This window comes from Heterocephalus glaber, unplaced genomic scaffold, assembly GCF_053883595.1.
Source record: "Heterocephalus glaber isolate CG9 unplaced genomic scaffold, H.glaber_assembly_v1.0 deba00001497, whole genome shotgun sequence".
NCBI classification, from domain to species: Eukaryota; Metazoa; Chordata; class Mammalia; order Rodentia; family Bathyergidae; genus Heterocephalus; species Heterocephalus glaber.
Genome location: NW_028258320.1, coordinates 32356423 through 32382720, shown reverse-complemented (window position 1 = coordinate 32382720; position 26298 = coordinate 32356423). Strand labels below are relative to the sequence as shown.

At 33.4% G+C, this 26298-nt stretch overlaps 1 protein-coding gene across 18 annotated transcripts in view; it reads right to left on the bottom strand.

The window, feature by feature from the left end:
• The window catches only part of Pcdh15 (protocadherin related 15), a 1622160-nt gene that overhangs the window by 774215 nt on the left and 821647 nt on the right, over positions 1-26298 (bottom strand). Inside the window, exon 2 of one of the 18 annotated variants that reach the window (XM_087184843.1) lies at positions 14802-14844. The exons of the other annotated variants lie outside the window; for them this stretch is intronic. The gene's annotated coding sequence lies outside the window, so the exon portion shown is untranslated. The remainder of the gene's footprint in view (positions 1-14801; positions 14845-26298) is intronic. 18 annotated transcript variants of the gene reach the window in all.

The following is a 26298-nucleotide window of genomic DNA, read 5'->3' as shown; positions in this document are numbered from 1 at the left end:
TGAAGCAAAAATAGCAAGGCTGGGAGCATCACAATACTCAATTTAAAATTATGCTAGAAAGCATCATAACAAAAATAGCATGGGGCTGCCACAAAAATAGACAAATAGAACAGATTGAAGGACATGGAAACAAACGCATGCAGCTACATCCATCTGATTTTGGAGAAAGAGGCCAAAAAATACATTGGAGAAAAGAAAGCCTTTTTGAAAAATGATACTGGGGAAATTGGATATAGGCTTGTAGCAGACTGATACTAGAGCCCTAATTTTCATGCTGTGCAAAACTAAAATCTACATGAGTCAAAGACCTAGGTACAAGGCATGAAACTTGAAATTGCTTCAGAAAACACAGGGGGAAAGCTTGAAGGCATAGACATGGACAAAGAATAGAAGTCCAAACATAGGAAATAATAGCAAACATTTACAAATAGTGCTACATCAAATCAAAAATTTTCTCTGCAGCAAGGGAAAGTGACAAAGTGAAGAGACAACCTACAGAATGGGAGAAAGTCTTTATGGGGTACTCTTCTGGCAGAGGATTGATACTTTGATTATATAAATACCACAAAAACTTACCACTAAATAATCAAATAGCCCAATCAATAAATGGACAAATGAAATGAATAAATACTTCTCAAGTAAGAGTTACAAATGGCCATTAAGTATACAAAAATGTGCAACAGCTTTAGCCATTTGAGATATGCAAATCAAAACTACCTACTGACCCCAATAAGAATGACTATCATCAAGAATAAAAAAAAAATTTGATGGAGAGGATACAGGGAAAAAGGAATCCTTTCACACTTATAGCCACTATGGAAATCAATATAGGAGTTTCTTGATAAACTAAATCTAGAGTTACCATTTAAGCTATGCCACTCCTTGGTAAATTCCTGAAAAAATTGGAAGATTGTACACTTTAGTGATACTTCCATACTTACAATTATTGCAGCACAATTCACAGTAGTCAAGATATGGGACAAGCCTAGGTGCCCATTAACAGATGAATGGATCCAGAAATGTGGAATATACGTGCAATAATGTATTTTTCTGACACAAGGAAGTACAAAATTATACCATATACAGGAAAATTAATTGATTTGGAGAGCATCATTTTGACCAAAATAAGCCAGACTCAGAACAACAAATATCACATATTCTCCATAATATATGGGATGTAAAAATGATGCCAAATAGAAAGGAGACTATTATTAAATAAAAGGAAGAGAATAATAGGGAGGGGAGCCATGTAAGACATAATGGAGGACCAATATAAAAAAAAAATATATGCACTGAAACCCAAAGCTATTAAATTACGAGGGAGAGCAGGGCAAGGAGAGTAAGGGGATGAAATGATCAAGGCCTGTTAAATTCATGTACAGATCTGCCAATACAAAATCCACGAATCAGTTTAACCAATAAAAGAGTGAAGAAAAAAAAAGAAGGAAGACAATTTTTTTTTTATTTGGGACAACACAAATGAGACTGAATAATGTTATAAGTGAAGTCAGGCAGACACAGAAAGATAGACATCGTGATTTCATTTATATGTATAATCTAAAAAAAGCAAAATTGATAAAGACTAAAGTAGTGGCTGCAAGTGGCATACACACTGCCTATTGAATACAGTGTACCTCCATTCACCACCTTAATTCCTTCCATGATCCTGGGAAAGATGGCCATGTTCCTGTTCTTGCGAGAAAGATTGCTATGGTCCTGCTCATCACCCGATGCAGAGTTCTCAAATAAATACAAATATTTCAAATGCTTCTGTTTGTGAACCAAATTGTTCATAAATAAAATGTTTGTGAACCAAGGTACCACTATACTTTATTCAATTAAAATGATAGATATTAAATTGTACACACATTTAAATAATAATCTTGCATATTTTTCCAGTATTAAAATACCTTGTCAAATGTTTTTTAAAGATATTTCCCACTTACTAATTTTCCAAAATGTCAAAATGGAAAATATTCATTTCTTAGTACACCACAGAAAAATAATATATAAGAGGTAATTAGCTTTAACTTTTTGGTGGATATTTTAGGGTTTTATACAAAAAAAGTTTCGTGTTTTGTTTTTTTTCCAGTACTGGGGATCAAACTTGGGTCCTTGCACTTGCACAGCAGGCAGTGAAACCACTGAGCTAAATCCCCAGCCCTAAAAAGTTTCTATTTTCTGCAGAGTTGTAATTTGTGTTCCTTTTTCCAATTTAAATACCTTCTATTACTTTCTCTTTTCTGATTACTTTGGCTATGATTTCCAGAACTATATAGAATAAGTATGGTTCAAAGCCACAAGGAAGCCCAGGAATGCTGAGTGGAGGCCCAAGACTGTGCCACCACATCGGGACCACCATAAGATGCCCCAGGAACACCCCAGGCTTACCAGAGATCCAGATCCTCACAGCAGAGGTGCCCAGGGCCATAAAGGCCATTGTTACAAGCTCCAGTAGGTAGAGCAGTGATGAGCAGAAGGGAGAGGGCTTTTCTGAGCTCCCTGATGAAAATTGAAGATGACTTGAGAGTGAAGAAAATCTCTGTAAAGGCATACTGGACTACAGCAGTTGGTGAGTTGGTAGGATTAGCACCTCCCACCTGAACCAGACTCCCTTCATGGCAAGGGGAGCTTGAACCTGCAGTAGAACCTTGCAGAGTTCAAACTCGCATGAGGTCAAGAAGCTCAACTTGGTCTTTGCAGCCAGAAACAAGCCTAAATCTCAGTGGACTACAGCTGGCCCACTGACCCTAATTGACTTGGATCTGCATGCTGCAGCCCAAGTTGTCAACCCTGACAGCTGAGACATGCCCAAAGAAATAGACTGGCAGAATGGATTAAGAAGCAAAGATCCAGCAATATGCTGCATACAAGAAATATACATAATTAAAAACAAAATTCATAAACTGAAATTCAAAGGATGGAAAACAATACTCCATGCGACAAGAACACAGAAAATAGCAGGAGTAGCTACCCTATTTTTATTTTTTATATTTATTTTTATTTTGGGGGTACCAGGGATCAAACTCGGGTCCTTGTGCTTGTGCAGCAGGTGGTGAAACCACTGAGCTAAATCCTCGGCCCTTACCCTATTTTTAGACAAAGTAGATTTCAAACCAAAACTAATAGAGACAAAGAAGGTCACTACATCCTTGTAAAGGGAACAATCCAAGAAGCAAAGATGACAATCATAAATATGTACAGCAAATACTAGTGCACCCAACTACATAAAACAATTAACAAACATGACAAACAAAAAAAGAACTAATACAATAGTAGTGGGGGACCTCAATACCCCACTGTCACAAACAGACTGAGCAACTAGACAAAAAAAAAACAACGAAATACTAGAACTGAACCAAACTTTTGAACAAATGGTCTTAATAGATGTCTACAAAGTGTCCCACACTACAAAATCAGAATACACATTCTTCTCAGCTGCACATGGGCCATTCTCCAAAACATGCCACATACTAACTCATAGAACATGCCTATGTAAATGCAAAGGAATTGTAGTTATCCCCTGTATATTGTCAGATCATAACACAATGAAATTGGAGATCAATAACCAAAGAAATCACAAGAACTTCACAAACACCTGGAAATTGTATAACATCTCCCTAAACAACCAATGAGTCACAAAGGAAATTGAAGAAGAAATTAGACAGTTTCTACAATTAAATGATAATGGCAATACATCATACAGGAATTTATGTGACTCAATGAAAGCAGTTCTACCAAAGAAAATCATAGCAGCAAATGCCCATATTAGGAAAACAGAGTAAGCCAAAGAACAAAACAAAACAAAACAAACTTAATGCTGAAGCTAAAGCCCCTAAAAAAAAGAAAAGTAAGACAAAGTTCACGGAAGGGAGGAGATTATAAAGATCAGAGCAGAAATCAATGCAATAAAGACTAACAGAATAATACCAAAAAAAAAAAAAATCAACAAATCAGAGAGTTGGTTCTCTGAAAGAATAAATACAATTGACAAACCCTTAGACAATCTTGTCAAAAAAAGGAAAGAAAAGGCTAAAATCTGTGCAATTAAGAATGAAAAAGGTGAAGTCACAATAGATCCAGCAGAAATCCAGAAGACAATCAATACCTACTTTGAGATGGAAAACACAGAAGAAATGGACAGATTCCTAGATACCTATGATTACCAAAGTTGAACCAAGAAGACATAAAAATTCTAAACAACAAAATTTCAATCAATGAAATTCAAAACATAATTAAAAACTTACCAACAAAAAAAAGCTCAGGTCCTGATGGCCTTACTGTTGAATTCTACAAGAAATTTAGGGAAGAGCTAGTGCCACTATTTCTCAAACTCTTTTATGAAACTGAAAGGGAAGCAATACTCACAAATTTATTTCTGAAAGGAAATATTACCTAGATTCTGAAATTAGAGAAAGAACCAACCAAAAATTAGGGAGAGTAAGCCAATCTCTCTAATGAACATGGATTCAAAATTCCTCAATAAGATACTGGCAAACAGAATACAGAGGATCATCAAGCAAATTGTACATCCTGACCAAGTTGGATTCAACCCAGGATGCAAGAATAGTTCAACATATGTAAATCAATAAATGTAATACATTATATCAACAGAGTCAAGGAAAAAAAAACATATCATCATCTCAATAGATGCAGAAAATGCATTGGAAAAAAGTCAACACCTATTCACAATAAAAAAAAAAAAAACCTTACAGAAAATTGGAATAAACAGTCTTTATCTCAACCTGATAAAAGCAATTAATGAAAAACCAACAGTCAACAACATACTAAACTGTCAAACACTGAAATCTTTCACTCTAAAATCAGAAACAAGACAAGGATGTCCACTATCACCACTCCTGTTCAATATAGTTCTGGAAACATTAGCTACAGCAATTAGACAAGAGAAAGAAATAAAAGGAATAAAGATAGGAAATGAAAAAGTCCAATTATTATTTGCAGATGATGTGATACTCTATATAGAAGACCCCAAGAATGCCACCAAAAGTCTTCTAGACTTAATAACCAAATTCAGTAGATACAAGATTCAGCTGGATACACAGTCAACACACAAAAATCAATAGCTTTTCTGTACATGAATAACAAACTCACTGAGAGAGAAATGGGGCAATCAATTCCTTTCACAATAGCATCCAAAAAATTGAAATACCTAGGAATCAATCCGACAAAGGAAGTAAAAGACCTCTAGTCTAAAAACTACAGCACTCTGAAAAAAAAGAGATCAAAGAGGATATCAGAAAATGGAAAAACATCCATTGTTCCTGGATAGGAAGAACCAATATAGTAAAAATGGCCATACTTCCAAAGCTGCTATATAGATTCAATGCACTCCTCATTGAAATTCCAGCAGTATATTTCACACAAGTAGAAAAAATAATCCAAAACTTCATTTGGAACCAGAAGAGACCTAGAATAGCAAAAGCAATTCTAGGCAACAAAGATGTGGCAGGGACTACCACAATTCCCAACTTGAAACTATACTACAAAGCTACTGTAATAAAAACAGCATGGTACTGGCAAAGAAACAGACCTGAAGATCCGTGGAATAGATTAGAAGATGCATACACAACTCCAGACATACTCAGCCACATCCTCCTTGACAAAGGAGCCAACCATCCTCACTGAGGAAAGATAGGCTCTTTAATAAGTAGTGCTGGAAAAACTGAATATTAACCTGCCACAGATTAAAACTAAACCCATATCTTTCACTATGTACTAAAATAAAGCTGAAGTGAATCAATGATCTAAATATTAAAACAGAAACACTAAATTTGCTGGAAGATAAGTTAGATAGAACTCCTGAAGGCATTGATGTAGGAAAAGACTTTATGAAACAAAACTTCAGTAGCATGGGAACTAACACAAAGAATCAATTAGGATCTCATCTTACTAGAAAGCTTCTGGACTGCAAGTGAAACCACCAACAAGGTGAAGAGGCATCCTACAATATGGGAAAACATTTTAACCAGTTGTTTCTTAGACAAAGGGCTAACATCTATAATATACAAAGAACTTAAAAACAGAGGCCCCCCAAATTTAAAGACCCATTTCAAAATGGGTGTCTGAGATGAATAAACATTTGTCAGATGAAGAAATAAAAGCAGCAAATGTACATATGAAAAAATGTTCAACATCACTCGTCATTTGAGAGATGCAGATGAAAACAACACTGAGATTCCATCTCACTCCAGAAATAATGGCTGATATCAATATATTAACCAATACCAAATACTGTAGGGGCTGTGGGGAGAAAGTAACCCTTCTCCACTCTTGGTGGGAGTGTAGACTGGTGCAATCATTGAAAATCTGTGTGGAAATTCCTCAAAAATGTAGAATTAGAAGTCCTATTTGACCCAGATATTCTCCTGCTGGCTATCTTTCCAAAAGAATTATAAGCATCATGCTATAGCTGTATATGTGCACCCATGTTTATAGTGGCACAGTTTGTAATAGTTTAATCTTGGACATAGCCCAAAAGCCATAAATAAAGATAAACTCTAGATATTTATAGCTCAATGGATGCACCTTGAGGTCATAATCTTATGTGAAATAAATAGGACACATATATAAATATTGAATTGTTACTCTGCTATGAGAAACTGAAGGTGTAAATGAGAATCAAAATGTATAGTAGATATTGTGAAATAGGAAGAAAATGTTTAAAGGGGAAGGGGAACTAGGGAGGGGAACAGGGGAAAGGAAAAGAGAAAGAAAAAAAATTAAAGGTAAAAAGGAAAAAATGGAAACAAAGCTTATGTATAGGGACAACGGAATGGTTGAACAGAAGACTGGGGAATGTGAAAAAATAAGAATCAAGATATATATCATATACAGTTACAAATTCTCAATGAATGTGATCATAAAGTATATGTAAAATGTACCAGTAAGTCCAATTTAAAAAAATGGTGCAAGTGGCCATTCTTAGAAAACTTTCCCCCACTTTGTATGATTGTAGCTGTTGGCTTAATATATATGTCCTTTACTGTGTTGGATTTTGCTTTTTCTAAACCTAATTTTTTTTTATCAGGAAGCAGTGTTAGAGTTTATTTAATGATTTTCTGCATTTTTTGAGACAATATATGTTTTTTGTCTCACTGTTTATTTGTTTTAAACACTTACTGATTTGCACATGGTAAAACATCTCTACATCCCTAGGACAAATCTCACTTGACTACGGTGAATAATTTTTAATGTGGTCTTGGATTATCTGCTAAAATTTTGCTGAATAATTTTGCATACATGTTCAAAAAGACATTAACCTGTAGCTTATATGTTTTTGTTTTTTGTGTGTGAGTGTGTGCCTCTCTTATTTGGTAAAAGATGGCCTTATAAAATGGGTTTGGACAAAATTAACCCTCTCAATTTTTTGGCATAATTAAATAATTGATAGTACTTCTTTTTAAATGTTTGGTATAACTCAACAATGAAGATATATGATCCTGTTTTTGTTTGTTTGTTTTGGAGGACATTTATTACTGAGTGTATCTTCTTACTTGTTTTACTTGAATTAATGTGTAAAATTGAATGTATTTATCTTGTACAACATGATATACATATATACTGAGGAATGTCAAAATCTATCTAATTAATATATGTATTACCTCACATAAGCATTATTTCCTTTTTTTGTTTTGATTTGCTTTTGGGGTTTTTTTTTTTTTTGGTGCTGCAGTTCAAGCTCAGGACCTTGAACTTTCGAAGCAGGGGGTGGAACCACTGAGCTAAATCCCCAGCCCCATAATCATTATTTCTGATCATGAGAACACATACATTCCACTCTCTAAGTATTTCTAAGAACATAATCTATAGAAATTTATTTTTTATTTTTTTAGTTATTTCTGTCTAGGCATTTCCTCCTTTTGAATTCCAATATGAGTATCTATTTTTCCTGTAAGGTTTCTCTGATAATATTCCTCATCATGTATATATCAGATTCATTTGCTATGATTTTTCTAGCCTTTTCTTTTTATCCAAAAACCATGTTTCAATTTATAATTATATTTTTGTCAGCATTAGACCAGATTAGCACTATATCAGTGTGTGTTGAACGAATGAATTTTTAAGATAAATTTAGCATTTTCAAGGAGTGACTTGTTATGTATATTAATCACAGCAAATTTGTTCTAGTCTTGTTTGTATAGATGTATGGAATTTAAAATTATCAATTATTTCTGTGACATTTGCTGAACATTCAAGGACAGGTAAGTGATAAACTTTTACTTTATTAGATATATTTATAGACATCTTTATATAGACATGTTTATTATTGTAAAAGGGCTAGGACTATTGCTAATCCTCAAAGGAATATAAAGATGTTTTATATAAATGTATTCATTATACAAACATTTTGGAATTGTCAGTGTTTTAAAGTTAAAAATGAAATATAATAGGTACATAAATACTAAATCATAATCTAAACATGATTTACATGTAATAGAAGCAACTTGGGCATCTCTTTTCTGAGCATCACTTAAATTTATTTTCAACATTTTTCCTTGTTCCTGAGTATGCTAATATTGGCAAACCCTATGTAACCTAAAATAATTTGCCCTTTTAATATGATTCTTCATAGAAAAATTATGAAAATAAGTGTACATAAGCCACAAAATATTATTTTAATATATTTGTTAAAATAACAAAAGCAATGGAAAGTGACAAAAGCATTCTTTGAGAAAATTTTCAGAAAACAACAAGGCCTTATGCAAAATATATATATAAAAATTTAAACTACAGGTTTTTCCCCACTTCATTAGCAATCATGTCCAATTAAGCAATAATCACATTTTAAAACTAACACTTTTCGCCTTAGAATTGCTGCTGAAGTTCAATAGTTCAGTTTTTAATTACCACTCACAAAATGTGCAGCATAACTTACAAAACTATGAAACACTCACTACTTTACCTGATTCAGCAAGATGTTTCTCTTAGAAAAAAATGTTATCAAAGAATACTAACTTTCCCCAAAATTCATGACTAGAAAGTTTTCTCCTCTACTTTTCAATTCCAGAAACAGATAAATAAATGAGAATCAGGGATCTTTCACTGATGAAAGGAAGTAGAGATCTTTAAATTAGAAACTTCCTAATATGATGCCCATGGGCAAAGATGAAATAATATATTATGAGTGATTTTGAAGGTACAGTTTTAGTAATGATAAAGATAGAGTGAATGAGAAAATTGAAGAAGACATAAATTCTATTCCTCTGCCTCTCCTCACCAACTTATGAGGATGCATTTCAAACGTATATCCTGCTAAGAACTTGTAAATAAGTGTGCATCAAGATTTTTAAAATTTAGCTATACTTGTGGTGGGATGGATGTATGTGGATGTGTATTTGGTAATAAAAATTATTAAGTAAAACAACTCTTTTAGGAAGGAGTCATAAATGAATTAGACTACAAGATTTAGAAAGATATATAAATAAGTGAAGCTAGCTAAGAAATAAATGGGAATTCTGGGGATATGGCTGAATTTAAACAACACTAGCTTCTCTGTGGAAGTGCAAATCCATTTTCTTCATCTTATCTTCCAGTTTGGTTTGGCAAAAGCAAAATATATAAATTTTAATAGTAAATTATAAGATTTAAAACTTTCAATTAATCTACTTTTTAGTGTACAGTGTTAACCAAAGAAAATATAGTTATTTGTGTTGATCAGATCACAGTACAATAGTTAAGGTCTGTCAGTGGGCAGCTAGTTATAGATTTAGGATTCTTTTATTGACATTGTGTCCTACAAAACTTCTTTTCATAGCTACATTCTTTGAGAAATGCTAACAATTTAGTATCTTTCTGCCTTGAAAAAAAACTATTTCAGTAATACACTCAGTACATAAAAGGATGACATTCCAAGATGCCCATGGTATCCTAAATGGAAACCTTAGTCTTCATGCTGCTCGTGATTTTTCTTAAGAGTAATTTTTAGAAATTCCATGTAGTTACTTTTAAAAATACTACATATCCTTGATGCACGTGAATATTTCCAAATACTTTCTTGAGTGTTCTTCTACCTCTAAAATAAGGAGGCATTTCAGGCATGGCCATCTTTACTACAGATTTTACTTTTGCCTCAAGTAATTATTTATATTCTACATTTTTAAATCATGTGTGCTTTTAAAAATTGGTACCAACTTGCTAGGATAAATTGATATTGATGATGTTGACCTATGCTTTTCTCTTCTTTCAAGGTTTAAGAAAGGTAATAGACAATTTTTTCATGAAGCTGTAGTTAATAGCTGCTTATCTTTATGTGAACAAGAGTAAGATTGATATTTCAACTTTCAGCGAGATTCCTGATATTATTCTGTGGTTATGTATGTTACTTCTATATTCTATATTTGGAAACATATATGCTATATTTGAAAAAAAATAAAAGAAAGAGAAGTAAACTAGTGGGATAATGAACATTGTTTCCTACAATTTTCTAATTTTCAATAAATTAGATTAAAAACACTTTCAAAATGAGTTTTAGATTATTAAAATTAACATAAATATCATGTATGTGATCATAAAGATGAAAGGAGAAGGCCTATATACTATTTATTTGAAGGAAACATAACTTTTGAAAAGTAAGATAATATCTAAATATGGAAGGAAGTGATACTGGCATAAAACTTAATAAAACAGTAAAGACTTGATTGCATAGTTTGGATTATAGAAATATTTTCATAAAACTTACATCATTAACGTGAATTTAAAAACATGTAATGGGGGTGGTTGTAATGGTGCAGGCCTGTAATCCCAATACTCTGAAGGCTGAGGCAGGAGGATCGCCATGAGTTTGAGATCTTCCTGGACTACAGAGCGAGTTCAAGGCCAGCTTGAACTACATAGTGAGAGGAATGTAATAGTTAATAAAATACATAATATATGCAGCCCCACCCCCACCCGATGCTCTCAAAGCTGTGGTGACCTGCCCAGTGAGACAAGACAAGCAGCCTGAAGTTCCTGCTGTCCCGGGCCACGCCCATGGCACACTGAGGTCCGCATAGCTGCGCTGGTGCCTCCAACGCTCAGTGTGTGTGTGTGTGTGTGTCCGTCCCCGCCCCGTGCACAACCTACCTTCTGGCTTTTCTGCTACCTGATCCCACACTACAGAGGCACAGGAGATTATAAAGACCCTTTTCCTGAGCGCCACAAGATAGAGCAGAAGTAAGTAACAGAAAGAGGGCTTCTCAGGCTTCTGGAAGAAAACTGAAGCTCAGCAGAAAAGTAAAGAGAACCTCTACAATAAAGGCACATCAGACCACTGTACTTGATCTGCTGCTGGCTTGCTGAGACTCATTGACTTGTGTATGCACAGGGATTCCTATGTTGCCTACTGTGACAACAGAGATATACCCTGAAGGAGGCCCATAATTTCTACTGCTATTTGCCAAAAAGAAAAAAAAATTTTTCTTATTTTTAATTCTTAATTTTTACTTTTTTTCTACTCTTCAAAGTTTTATTTTCTTTCTTTTCTTTCTTTTATCTTTTCTTTCTCTCTGTCTCTCATTCTCTCACTGTCCCACATTGCCCCTCATATCCCCATTTGTTCCTTTCTGCACTGAATTTGGATTTCTCCCTTACTGTTCTTTTCTTCTCTTTTTCCTTCTCTTGATTATCATTAGGTTTAAAGGAAAGTAAATTTTGTATCTAGCCTCCCTGTTGCTGTTAGATAATTCTATTCACTTCTTTGTTCTTTCATTCTGCCATTTTCTCTTGCCTTTAACAACTTAGAGTTTGTGTGATCTTTCTGTGTCTTCTAGCCTCACTGCTAATCTTACCTGTTCTTTCTACCTGTCCCTCCCTTCCCAACTCCTTTTAGCTCCCCACCCCGAAGGGCAAAGATGCTATACTGAAGAGTTTATTCATTATAAACTTACATTAGGTTGGTCCTTGGTTTTAATTTAACTCACATAGTTAATAGTGATAGATTAATAACCACCACAAATTGTCATTTTCTAAGCTGTGCTTGATGCTATGGTATTGCTGATTATATCATTTGGGCTAACATGTTGTGATTGATCTAATTAGTTTTCCTTCCTGGTATAAGAAAAATATAATAGCTCCAGAGTCATTACAGTCTCAAAACCAAACACAAGCCATATCTAGAAGACACCTCTGAAAAGCAATCATTCTACAGGGGTTTTAAACACAAGCCACAAAAATACCTACATTAAGCAATCTTGAATGTCAACCCAGGAGTTAAGTCAAAGACAGTACCAAAAACAAAAATGAGAAGACACTTAAGCAAGGCACAAAAGCAGGCTTCTATGCCACAGAAAGGAAATTCTGGGGGAAATGAGGTGGAAAACTGTGATAAGCAACCACTTGGACACCCTGAACTGATAGTACAGGAAGTAACAAGGCAGATGAATGAGGCTCTAGAAAATTTAAAAACAGAAATACTCTCCCAGATAAATACAGACATGGTGAGCAGAGTGAAAGACATGATTAGAAGCTCTAGAGCAGAAACAGATAAGAAAATAGATGAGATCAGAAACATGCTGGAAGCCATGAATACCCAGCGTAAGAAAGAAATGGAAAACATGATCTCTCAACATAAGAAAGAAATGGAATCCATGAAACAGATTCAAACAGATATTCAGGAGATTAAAAACTCCATTGAAAGCATCCAGAGCAGACTAAGAGAATCTGAAGACAGATTACCAGATATAGAAGACAGGTTTGCAGTTAAGGACCATGAAAACAGAGATTTCTTAAAGATAGTAAGGGACCATGAGAAATCAATCCAACAGCTGCTAGATGATGCAAAGAAGAATAAAATAAAACTCATAGGAGTCCATGAAAAAACAGGAGAAAGTATAACAGATATTAAAAAAACCTGTTCACAGAAATAATAGTAAATAACTTCACAGACGGAGGTAGAGAGTTGGGCATACAGATAAGTGAGGCATATAGAACTCCATCCAGCCATGACCAAAAAAATATACACCTAGACATATAAGAGTCAAGATCCCAGAAACCCAACAGAAGAACAAAATTCTACAGGCAGTTAGAGAAAAGAAACAAATCACCTACAAAGGAAAGCCCATAAGAAACACGGCAGATTTCTCAAAACAAATCCTCAACTCAAGGAGAGCCTGGAGTCAAGTATTTCAAGCCCTAAGAGAAAAAAATCTCCCAACCTAGACTGTTGTATCCTGCAAAATTATCTTTCAAAATCGATGGGGAAATTAGATACTTCCATGACAAAGAACACCTGAGAAATTTCATGAACACCAAACTAGCATTCCAAACAATTTTAAGCAATATCCTAGAAAAAGACAAAGAAGGTCACAACTCCATGAGACCCAGCAGAGAGAAGGCACCATGCAAGGTAAGACACTAATGCAAAAGGGGGGGAAATAAGAAAAGCGCCAACAACAGTAAAACATCATGACAAGGATGAGTCAATATCTGACAATTATAACTATCAATGTTAATGGCCTCAATTCACCAATCAAAAGAAATAGACTGGCAGAATGGATTAAGAAGCAAAACCCAGCAATACGCTGTATACAAGAAACACACCTAACTCAAAAGTAAATCCATAGACTGAAAGTAAAAGGATGGAAAACAGTTCTCCACACAACTGGAACCCAGAAAAAAGCAGGAGTAGCAATCTTATTTGCAGACAAAGTAGATTTCAAACCAAAACTAATTAAGAGAGACAAAGATGGTCACTACATCCTGGTGAAAGGAACAAACCAAGAGGAAGAGATGACAATCCTAAATATATATGCACCAAATACAAATGTCTCCAACTACACAAAATAAATATTAATGGACATGAAAAACCAAATAAGCACTAATACAATTGTAGTGGGAGACATCAACACTCCTCTATCACAAATAAACAGATCAGCTAGGAAAAAAAATTAACAATGAAATTCTAGAACTAAATGAATCTATAGAACAAATGGACTTAATAGATGTTTACAGAGTATTCCACCCCACAAAATCAGAATACACATTCTTTTCAGCTGCACATAGGTCATTCTCCAAAATAGATTACATGCTAGCTCATAGGACATATCTAAGTAAATATAAAAGAATAGAAGTTATCCCCTGAATATTATCAGACCATAGTGCAATACAATTGGAGAACAATGACATAAGAAACCTCAAAACACCCACAAACACATGGAAATTGAACAACACCCTCCTGAACAACCAATGGGTGACAGAGGAAATTAAAGAAGAAATCAGACAGTTTCTACAAGTAAATTAAAATGCCAGCACAACATACAGGAATCTGTGGGACACAATGAAAGCAGTTCTACATGGGAAATTCATAGCAGTGAATGCCCATATTAGGACAATGGCGAGAACTCAGTTAAATAACTTAATGCAGAATCTCAAGCTCCTAGAAAAAGAAGAGCATAACAAACCCAAAGCTTGTACAAGAAAGGAAATTATAAAGATCTGAGCAGAAATCAATGCAATGGAGACTAAGAGAATGATACAAAAAAAAAGCAATGAGTCAAAGAGTTGGTTTTTTGAAAGAATAAATAAAATTGATAAACCTTTAGCCAACCTTATCAAAAAAAGGAAAGAAAAGGCTCAAGTCCATGCAGTTAAGAATGAAAAAGGCGAAGCCACAACAAATCCAGCAGAAATCCAGAGGATCATCATTACCTACTTTGAGAACCTGTACTCTAATAAAATGGAAAACACAGAAGAAATGGACAGATTCCTAGATACATATTAATTGTCAAAATTAAATAAAGAAGATATAGAAATTCTAAACACCCCAATTACAATGAATGAAATTGAAAATGTAATAAAAAACTTACCAACAAAGAAAAGTCCAGGTCCTGATGGCTTCACTGCTGAATTCTATAAGACATTTAAAGAAGAACTATCACCATTACTCTTTAAACTCATCAAGGAAATTGAAAGGGAAGCAAGGCTTCCAAATTCATTCCTGGAAGCAAGTGTTACTTTGATTCCAAAACCATGGAAAGACTCAACCCAAAAAGAGAACTACAGACCAATCTCCCTAATGAACATAGATGCAAAAATCCTCAACAAGATACTGGCAAACAGAATACAGAGGGTCATCAAGAAGATCATACACCCTGACCAAGTTGGATTTATATAAGGGATGCAAGGATGGTTCAACATCCATACATCAATAAATGCAATACACTATATTAACAGAGTCAAGGACAAAAAACACATGATCATCTCAATAGATGCAGAAAAAGCATTTGACAAAATCCAGCACCCATTCATGATAAAAACGTTACAGAAAATTGGAATACAAAGTCTTTATCTCAACCTGATTAAGAGTATCTATGAAAAACCAACAGCCAACATCATACTAAATGGTCAAAAACTTACAACTTTCACACTAAAATCAGGAACAAGACAAGGATGCCCACTATCACCACTCCTGTTCAATATTGTTCTGGAAACATTAGCCATAGCAATTAGACAAGAGAAAGAAATAAAAGGAATAAAGATAGGAAAGGAAGAAGTGCAACCGTCATTATTTGATAATGATATGATACTTTACACAGAAGACCCAAAAAACTCATTTTAAAATCTTCCAGACAGAATTGACAGATTCAGTAAAGTAGCTGGATACAAGGTTAACACTCAAAAAACAATAGCCTTTTTATACACAAGTAGATCCATTGAGAGAGAAATTCAGGAAATAATTCCTTTTACAATAGCATCTAAAAAAATGAAATATCTAGGAATCAACCTAACAAAGGAAGCAAAAGACCTCTACACTGAAAACTACAACACTCTGAAGAAGGAGATTGAAGAGGATATAAGAAACTGGAAAGATATCCCTTGTTCCTGGGTAGGAAGAATGAATATAGTGAAAATGGCCATACTTCCAAAGCTACTATATAGATTCAATGCAATGCCAATTGAAATTCCAACAATATACTTCACAGAACTAGAGAAAACAATCCAAAAATTCATCTGGAAACAGAAGAAATCTAGAACAGCAAAAGCAATTCTAGGCAACAGAGACATGGCTGGGGGTATCACAATCCCCAACTTGAAACTATACTACAAAGCTACTGTGACAAAAACTGCATAGTACTGGCAAAGAAACAGACCCAAAGATCAGTGGAATAGACTAGAAGATGCAGAAACAACTCCAGACATACTCCATCACCTCATCTTTGACAAAGGAGCCAACCACCGTCATTGGAGGAAAGATAGCCTATTTAATAAATGGTGTTGGAAAAACTGGATTTCAACCTTTTAGAAATTAAAACTAGACCCATACCTATCACCGCACACAAAACTAAGATCAAAGTGGATTAAAGATCTAAATATTAAGTCAGAAACACTAAACTTGCTGGAAGATAAGTTAGGTAGAACTCTTGATGACATTGGCATAGGAAAAGACTTTATGAACAAATCTTCTGAAGCACGGGAGCTAGCACAAAGAATCAACAACGGGGACCTCATCATATTAAAAAGCTTCTGCACTGCAAGAGAAAGTACCAACAGAGCTAAGAGACAACCTACAATGTGGGAAGAAATGTTTAGCAGCTGTACCTCAGACAAAGGTCTACTATCAAGAATATATAAAGAACTGAAAAACACCAGATCCCTCAAATTCAAAGACCCAATTCAAAAATGTGCATCCTAAATGAACAGGCAGTTCACAGACAAAGAAGTAAAAACAGCAAGTAAATATATGAAAAAATGTTCAACATTACTGGTCATTCAAGAGATGCAGATGAAAACAACACTGAGATTCCACCTCACCCCAGAAAGAATGGCTGCTACCAAGAAATCAACCAATAACAAATGCTGGTGGGGTGTGTAGTGAAAGGAACCTTTCTCCATTGTTGGTGCGAATGTAGACTGGTCAACCACTGTGGAAATCAGTATGGTGATACCTCAAAGAACTAGGACTACAGGTCCCATTTGACCCAGCTATTCCCCTACTGGGAATCTTCCCCAAAGAATTAAAAGAATCATACCACAGCAATATATGTGCACCCATGTTTATAGCGGCACAATTTGTAATAGCTAAAGCTTGGAGATAGCCCAAGTGCCCATCGACTGAAAACTGAATAAAGAAGATGTGTTTTTTTTTTTAATAAAATGGAGTACTACTCAGCCATAAAGAATGAGAAACTAAAGACATTTATAGGTGAATGGATGTATATTGAGGCCATACTCTTAAGTGACATAAATAAGACACACATGTAAATACCAAATAGTTTCTCTAGTGTGAGAAATTGAAAGTGTAAATAAGGATGAAAATGATTAAAATCAATAATTGATAATTTGAAATAAGAAAAGGTCCAAGGGTTTGGGGATGGTGGAAGGGAAAGGGAAGAAGGGAAAGAAAATTTATGAGGAAAAAAAAATGGAATCAAACTCTGTGTAGATAGGGAAGAGTTATGGGGGTGAAGGGTGCACAGGTAATGGGAGAAAAAATAAAAACTAAGATGCATCATGTTCTGGTACAAACACCCAATGATAAATGTAAATGTATTTTATACCTAAAATGTACCAATAAATATATATATTTAAAAATAAAAAAATAAAATAAAATACCTAATATAGTCAAGTTTCAAAACTTAATATAATCTACAAAATTCATCCTAAGGATTATTGCATTGAAAATAGAAAAATAATTTGTATCTAGTCATACAAAAATAGGCTTTAGACAAAAATAAGGACTTGCAAAATCTTCTGTTTCACGAGGCATTGCTAATTAAAATGAGAAATACTGTTTACAGAGATTAGGCTCTAAAAATCACTTTTGTTGAAACACGTGAGAAAAAGACTAATTTTATTTATTTACTTTTTTAAGTGGATGTTTTCCCTGGCTCTTTGAGTCTTTAATCTGAAAGTTCCATGTCACACAATCTTTTTTTTTTTTTTTTTTTTAGCTACCGGGGATTGAACTCAAGTCCTTGAGCTTGCGAGGAGGAGGCGGAACCCCTGAGCTAAATCCCTGGCCCAAAACTAATTTTAATACTCTGCTTTAAAACTAAAATTATGTATATACTATCTCACTAGTCAAGTAATAAATGCATACTAAAAGCTATTTCAATTGTCATATTAAACAATTTCAAATATGGTTTATGTGTATAATTTTCTTGTAATCTCATTCTGAATGGAGCTTTCTTAAACTACAGTAATTATAGAGAATGTAAGAATGTAGCAACATTTGTTTATAGAAAAAAATTAATAGAATGAAAATACTCTGATAAGAAACTTAAACTTCTGCATAGAAATATAATACTGGTTTAAATTGAGATGAGTCCTTTTAAAATGCTGTCATTTTAGTTTCTTAAAAGTAAGTCATACAGTCATTTTATAACTTGTGAACTTCTGAGCTGGGAATAACTTTTATTCTAGAATATCATATATTTCACAGCTTAAGATTTTTTTTTCTAAGAAGTATGTGCATGCATGTATGTGTCTGTGTTTGGGTATGTGTGTGCATAAGTGTGTGTGTGTGTGTGTGTGTGTGTGTGTGAGAGAGAGAGAGAGAGAGACAGGCAGAGAGAGAGAAAGAGAGAGGGAGAGAGAAACTGCTATATTAATGTGTTTAAACTATTAAGATATGACATATAAAATCAAAACATGCTATTTAACTATAATTAAATATATTAGCTTTTAAAATCAAATTTTCCACCTTTATGAGAGGAAGCTAGGTTTCCACCCCCAGGAAAACAGTGATGAAATGGTGATGTTTTCTATTTCTAGACCTGATCAGGCCTGGTGACTGTTCTTTGGAAGCTGAACCAGAATGAAGAGAAACTCCCAGACAAAAGAAAATAACTCAGCAGAGTATCTGCAGAAATACCTTTCAGTGTCAATGTTTGAAATTATTTTTCTCTTTTCTACAATAAAATTTTGAAACTAGATTAAACAAACCTGAATTGTTTACTGAGATTAGTTTTTAAACATCACTTTTCTTGAAACACATGAGAAATAGACTAATGCTGAGTTTTTTCATCATTCTGAGATACATTCCTCCTTATATTAGGTATTAAAAAATTATAGGCATATTTTTAATCATCTTTTCACCTTCTTTGAAAGGATTAATGAGCCATTATAGATCTTGTATTTTGTGAGAAAAGATAAAAATATAAATATATCCTAGGTAGTGCTGGTAACTGAAGGAAGACTTTAGATGAGCAAGGACTGAAGTAGGGAGAAAACTGCTGGTTACTTAGGTTATTCGGGGAAAGCTCTCTGATAAAATGACGATTGAAGTGAGACCCGAAGAAACCAAAGGCCACAGTACAAAATCCATAATTAGGAAACAGAGATGCCTGTTCAAAGTCTCCAAGTTGGCACTGTGCCAGCAATGGTTGATTAAACACTATTAATTAGATTAACAAAATTAATAAGAAGGATGGGACGGTAGATGAACCAGGAGGAGTATTCAACTCAGGAGACTGGGAGCATACTGACACCACTTATGGGATGTGTTCTGCAGAGGATGAAGTACGTTTGAAGTAGAAATCAAGAGTTTGACATGAAAAATTATAAGTTTTCCTTGTTTATTAAAATACCACAGATATCAATGTCTGGAAGTTATGGGGAGATCCAAAAGTTGTAGGTCATAAACATGGAACTGATATATATTGTTTATATAGTGACTACAAAAGTATGATAAACAGAACTTAAAAATATTTGGAAATCAGAAAAATATATCCAGCTGAAAAGACAGAGGAGTGAGACAGATTAGCCGAAGTCAAGTGAATAAATGGTTTTGAAGAGGAGAGGATGCCAGGGTCAAATACTATTAACAGGTGCAGAAAGAGGACTGTGAATTGACCATTGTGGATTTGGCAAAGCAGATGCCACTAGTAATCTCAAAAGAAATGGTTTAAGTGGATCAGTGGGTACAAGAAAGCACTTTGGGAAATGCTTTACTGCTTTCTTTTTTAACAGTATTCATGAGCAATAAATTGCAGGTTTAGGGAGAGTAGTAAAGATTAGTTTAGAATTGGGTGCATGTGTGGAAGGTATATGTGCACTGAATAAAGAGGTGTTAGCATGGAAATAATCAATAAAAACACTAATGGGGACATCACAGGAAAGAGAACAGGCATACTCTTATAGGAGAGAGAAGTCCTTAGATTGGTAACAGGAAATAAGTTCTATTGGACATTCATAGTTCATTCATTGTATGTAGAGAATAAAATAACAGCATAGATGGAAATTTGGGAATGAGAGAGGTATGTTAGCAATTTGAAAAAAAAGAGAATTTTCCTTTTGAAATTAATAGTATGAAGTGATTGGAAAAATGTAACATTCAACAAGGGGACAGGTCACTCAAAGTTTATTTCCTTTTTTTTAACCACATCTGGGGCACAAAATTACAGTAGGCAAAATAAAACTACTTTTTGTTAATTTTTATGTTTAATTTGCTGAATTTTTTTCTTTATAGTTTTTTCTATTAAAATATTTTAAATCATATATTTGAGTCCTGAATAAACATTTCAAATGTAAAAATTATCCAAAGTAAGTGGATAACAGCAAATAATAATTTTCTCTTTCTCTTATGTTAACCAGCACTTTAGTCTGAATACCCAAACTCAAAGTTGGTGCTTGGAAAACTGGCAGAAACTGTTTATCTAGACCTACGACTCTGATGCACCAACACAATCATTAGGAATTCTGAAACTGTGCAGTAATATGCAAATGATCATCTTGGATGAGTTCTGAAACTTTCAAAACTTTAGTTTTTCCTTTGTAAAAAGTTCAAATGATAATTAGAAAATAATCTAGCACAGTGAGATTACTAATATTATACATATGCTATTACCATAGCAAAGACAGAAAGCTTGCAGTGTTACAAGAAAAAGAGAAAGTATAGGGTTTGACCATGTGACAAGGAGATGATCATTTGTATTTAGAAGGAAACTGGGATGTTCTGGAACTACCAGGATTTGAAAAAGGCAGATTTTCTTTCGAGCCTATCAAAAGAATGTAGCCCTATTTACACTTTGTTTCAGACTACTCACCTTCAAGAAAGTGATACAATAAATTTTCTTGATTTCAGTCACTAAGATTGTGGTGATTTATGGACACTCTAGGAAATTGCAGTGATCAACGTGATATATTAACAATATATTTAATTCAATATTCTAGAAATTATCTAGATAAAAAATTATACTAAGGTATTAGGGTTTCATATTTAATATGATGCAGGATGCTATTTTGTGCCAAAGATAAGTACTTTTATTGTGTACAATAACTCTTATTTTTTAATAATAGAAAAAATCGTGTTAGAGAAAACTACTCTATTGATAGGAATTTGGACAATTATTTTTATTTAAAATGAGCCTAGGTTAAGTAGGAAAATGGGAAAGGGAAAAATGAGACAAAAATTAAATTGTACGTGTTAATATGATAATATTATTCACTGCACAAAAGTTCCTCAGCCATGAAAAAATGGGACCAATAAGAGATAATTAATCTGTTACATCTACTGATTCTAACAAATTAGCCAATGCTGTTTTAAAAAATAAAATTATTACTTTAAAAATGTGTAAACATAATAAAATTTGTAGTTTTGCATATCTCTAAACTTAATTTTGAAGCATGATTAAAGTCCACAGATAGAGGAAAGAAAGTGATAAAGTATCACACCAAGAAATGTCTAAAACTTGTTAATATTGTCAGATATGTAGAAATTTTCTTTATTCAGCAAAACATTGATAGTAGTTGAAGACTTTCTTGAGGAACCACTATGAAACTTCCTCTGGTTTTGCTTCTTTGGAGAAATGAATTCCACACCATGTGAAATTTTATTTCCCATAGAATTCATGAACCTTACCAATTATCCTGGAAAGAGTGTTAAGTCTTGCTGACAGAAAGAGCTAGACCAGGACTCTGAACCACCATAGTAAGAGACTTCAGTGGGAACAAAATTTACTGACAACCCTCTGCATTACCCAGCAATTTTCACTGATTTTTCTGGAGGGCATTTTGAAGTAGTTTTCTATATTTCAAGAAATAAATGATAGGTTGGAAGATGTAACAAAAAGCCCTGTGTTGGGAGAATTTGAGAGGAAAGATTTCATTTATGTGACAGTCTTTAAAGGGCATATTATTGAAAGAATGAACTCTTCTGTCACTTTTAAGAAAGGCTACTATGTGTTTTGATGCTGGAAGAAGACTTCTCCATGGATATCTCTGAGGCTATCTGCTTGAGTATACTTCTTTTCAAAGACAGACTTTAAGGAAATAATAATAATTGTAATGAAAATAAAATGGGAAAGGTCATTAATGCCATTCATTATGTAGTTTCCAAACAAAGAAAATAATGTGATCAAATGAAAATGAATAATTGAAATTTATTGCTACAACATATATGTTTGTATTAGCACAAAATAGTGGGTTTCATTTGGATATTTTGTAAAGTATATAGCATATTTTAATGATATCCATCAGCCTAATTTATTATTGACAAAATCATGAGTCTTTTCTGGTAGAAAAAAATAATGAAAGTGCAATTCTTATGCTGCACAGATTTTGGTCTACAAATGGTTTTGATTGGATGTTGAATTATAAAAAAATTATTATTAATATATTGTTATACATGCATGGCCATGAGAATGGCCATGACAAATGATATCTCTAAAGTTCAATTTCTTATTCAAATAGGAATGAAAGTAACATATTGAAAATTATTTTTTTGAAATAATATGATAGTGGCAGAAATTGGGTATAGCGCATTTTATGTAATATATATATATGTATACATATATATAGTGGTATGGGTAAATGAAGATAACTGTGCATTAGTAAATATACCTTAGCTCACATATTTTCTGGTGAGAAAATTATTTTTAAATAAATAATTTAATTTTATAAAGTGTGTAGGAGGATTTATATATTTACAATAGACACCATGAGTTTTTATTTAATAAAACAAGTTTCAAAGTATTTAATATATAGGAATACAAATTTACATTCTATTTGAATATAATACCTTCACAATTTCAAGTTAATTGCACTTCCTATAGCACTTCTTGCAAATGAACTTATGCGAATTATTAATTTTCTAAAATGTGTTCATTGCTTTAACTGTTAGGATTTTCTGGTCTACAAAAAGACTTTGGTTATTAATAAAATAAAAATATTTTCAGCATATTTAAAAGAAGATCTTTTCATAATTCAAAATGCAATAAACGATAATATCTAATTTATATAGCATCTGACTTTACAGGTAGAAGCTTTATTTATTTTTAAAAACATGTTATTTTTAAATTATTGTAAAACAACAGAGCACATATGAAAACTTAGTTATGGTTATTTAAAACTTGATTGCAAAGCTTATCATCTAGAACATGTATTTGGACCACTCTGTTTCCTCTGGCTCTCCCTCTGCCTCCTCCCCAATCTGCCTCTTTCTCTTAAAAGAGAATTAGTCTTAATAGTGTCAATTTGATTGGTGTTGGAGTCTGCCCAGGGGAGGGGATTGCTAGAGCATACTTCTGGGCATAGCGTTAAGGTCTATGCCTGGTCCCTTGCTCCCTTCCTTTCTGGTGTTGGTCAATATGTCTTTCTTATAAGTAGTATTATATTCAACCAAAAAGCTTACATGGAGAAAAAGAAACAAAGAAGCAAAAAAAGAAAAACATTAAAATTCAACATATTGGAATGGGAGAAGATATTTGCTAATCATATATCTGATAAAGAGTCAATAACAAAAATATATAAGGAAATCCTATAACTTAATATTTTTTAAAAAATCTCATTTGTAAAATGCTCTAAGAAATTATATAGTCAGTTCTCCAAGAAAAAAAACCAAAAAACAGAAACAACAGGTATGTGAAAAAATATTTTGTCACTTGTCATGAGGAAATTCAAATCAAAACCAAAATGAAATAACAATTCACATCTGCCAGGATATTTGTTTCAGAACAAAACCAAAACTAAACAAAAAACAAAGGACAATAAACAGTGAGGATTTGGAAAACTGGAACCTATTCATATGTTGGTGGAAATGCAAAGTGATGTAGCCACTGCATAAAACATTTTAAAGGTTGCTCAATTAAAAATAGTACTACTAATATAAGAACCAGTAATTTGACTAGATTTCTTTATCCAAAAGAAATGAAATCAGAATCTTAAATATAATCGGATATCACCACTCCTTTATGCATTGCTGCATCATTCACAATAGAGAATATGTGAAAGCAACCTAAATGCTCATCAGCAAATGAATGGATGGATAACAATGTGTAGTATGTACACATTTGCCCAACATTTTATGCAGGCTTCTCTAAATATTTGTTTTTGTAGTCTCAGTGTTAGGATTCCCTTCTCTGACATTGTTGAATCCTATTTTAGGAAGAATAATGCTAAATCAGTTTAGGAAAATAAATCTACCAACTTTAGTATATGACCACAGTCCATAATATACTCCTCTGGCCTGCCTTCATCAGTAATCTTCTAAAGGGGGTTTAGCCAGAAAAGATCAAAAGAAAAGGAAAGAGGAAAATATCATGCTTTCTCCTCGTAGTTTTCCATCCACCGACCCCTCTGTTCTTTGATTATCACTCTCTACATGTCATTTGTTGGTGCTGGAACTGAAACCAATCTGTCTCCCCACTAAAAAAGCAGTTTTCAGTGATTGTCATACCTATTACCATGGCCTCCCCTTGAATAATGTCTGCTTTACTATCTTTAAAAAATGAATAAATTTTAACTTTAATGAAACATAAAATGGACTAGTATTCAGCTTTAAAATGTAAAAAATGAAGCAGTAGGCCCGGGGATTTAGCTCAGTGGTTCCCGTGCCTGCCTCGCAAACGCAAGGTCCCAAGTTCGATCCCCGGCACAAAAAAAAAATGAAGCAGTATGGATGAACATTAAGGATTTTACGCTAAGGGAAATGAGTCAATCACAGAAAGACAAACATTACATGATTCCACTTATATGAGGTATCTGTAATGGTCATATTGACAGAATTAAAAAGAGTAGAATGGTGCTTACCAGGGCCTAGGAGCAAAAGGAAATGAGGAGTTACTTATTAATGGTCTTAAACTTTCACAAGATGAAGACTCCTAGAGATCTGCTATGAAATTTTGTATGTACAGTCAACAATTACATACTTAAAAATTTTGTCAGAAAGATCTCATGTTTTGTATCTACACAATAAAATAAAATTTAAAAAATAAAATGCAATAGTGATTGGTTATAAAATGATGAATTTTATTTCATAAGTTTTCTCAATTAACTTTAGAAAAAGAAAATGGTTTAGCTCAATGGAGACATTAATTTAAAAATGAAGATAAATATCAAGAGAAAAAAATGGAAAAGAAGAATATGCAAATATAAAAACAATTCTGAGCCTTGGGAACCCCATTAAATAGGCTTAGTAACTTTCTTCTCCAATCCTAACTTTTATTCCTTTAGAGCTGTACTAAACGTACTAAAACAACAGATTGTTTTGCTGCCAAAATATAGTATTTAATAAATAGTAATTTAATATGGCTTGGTTTAAATATGTATTGCATAAAATGCTGGAGGGGTTGAAGGGAGGGCAGGGGAATGGGGAAAAAATAAGAACCAAGAGAGATTATGTAAAGGTGCAAATTTCCAATGATGAATGTCATTATATTTTATACCAAAAATGTACCAATAAAATTAATTTTTAAAAAATAAATTTTAGTGATCACATACATGTGGAATTACAACATAAACTTTATTTATTTTTTATTTTTTGGTACCGGGGATCAAACTCAGGACTTTGGGCTTGTGAGGCAGACGGGGGACCACTGAGCTAAATCCCTGGCCCAGCAACATAAACTTTCAATTGCAGAATCCAAGGTTCGATCCAAAGATTGAGATGTTAAAGCTAAGTAATGTATTATCAGAAGAGTATACATTATTTAAAACTGCATAGACATCTTATTGAAAATGTTATAATGTGCTTAAATAAGCACACTTACATCATTTTTCTTCTCTCATTTAAATTTGAAAATCCAGGCATGTTAATTAGTGTTGCTAGTTAGTGATGATACAGAGATAAACTAACCCTTATTACAATTTCTATCACAACTCAAGAACTGCACAGAAGTTGCACTCCAAAGCAGCATTTCTAAATCAATTCTGAAAAGCAATTACCTTTTCAATAAGAAAAATTCATGAGGAAAATTTGACATAACTTCAGCAAGTTATCTGTACATGGCATAAAGAACCAAAAAGCTCACATTTTATTTTCCCGTTGTATATGAGAACATCTGGATCAGTTCAGTTAATACTTATATTGAGGGCCTTTATAAAGTGACCATGAAGTTAAATGATTCTTTTAATTTTTAGACAACT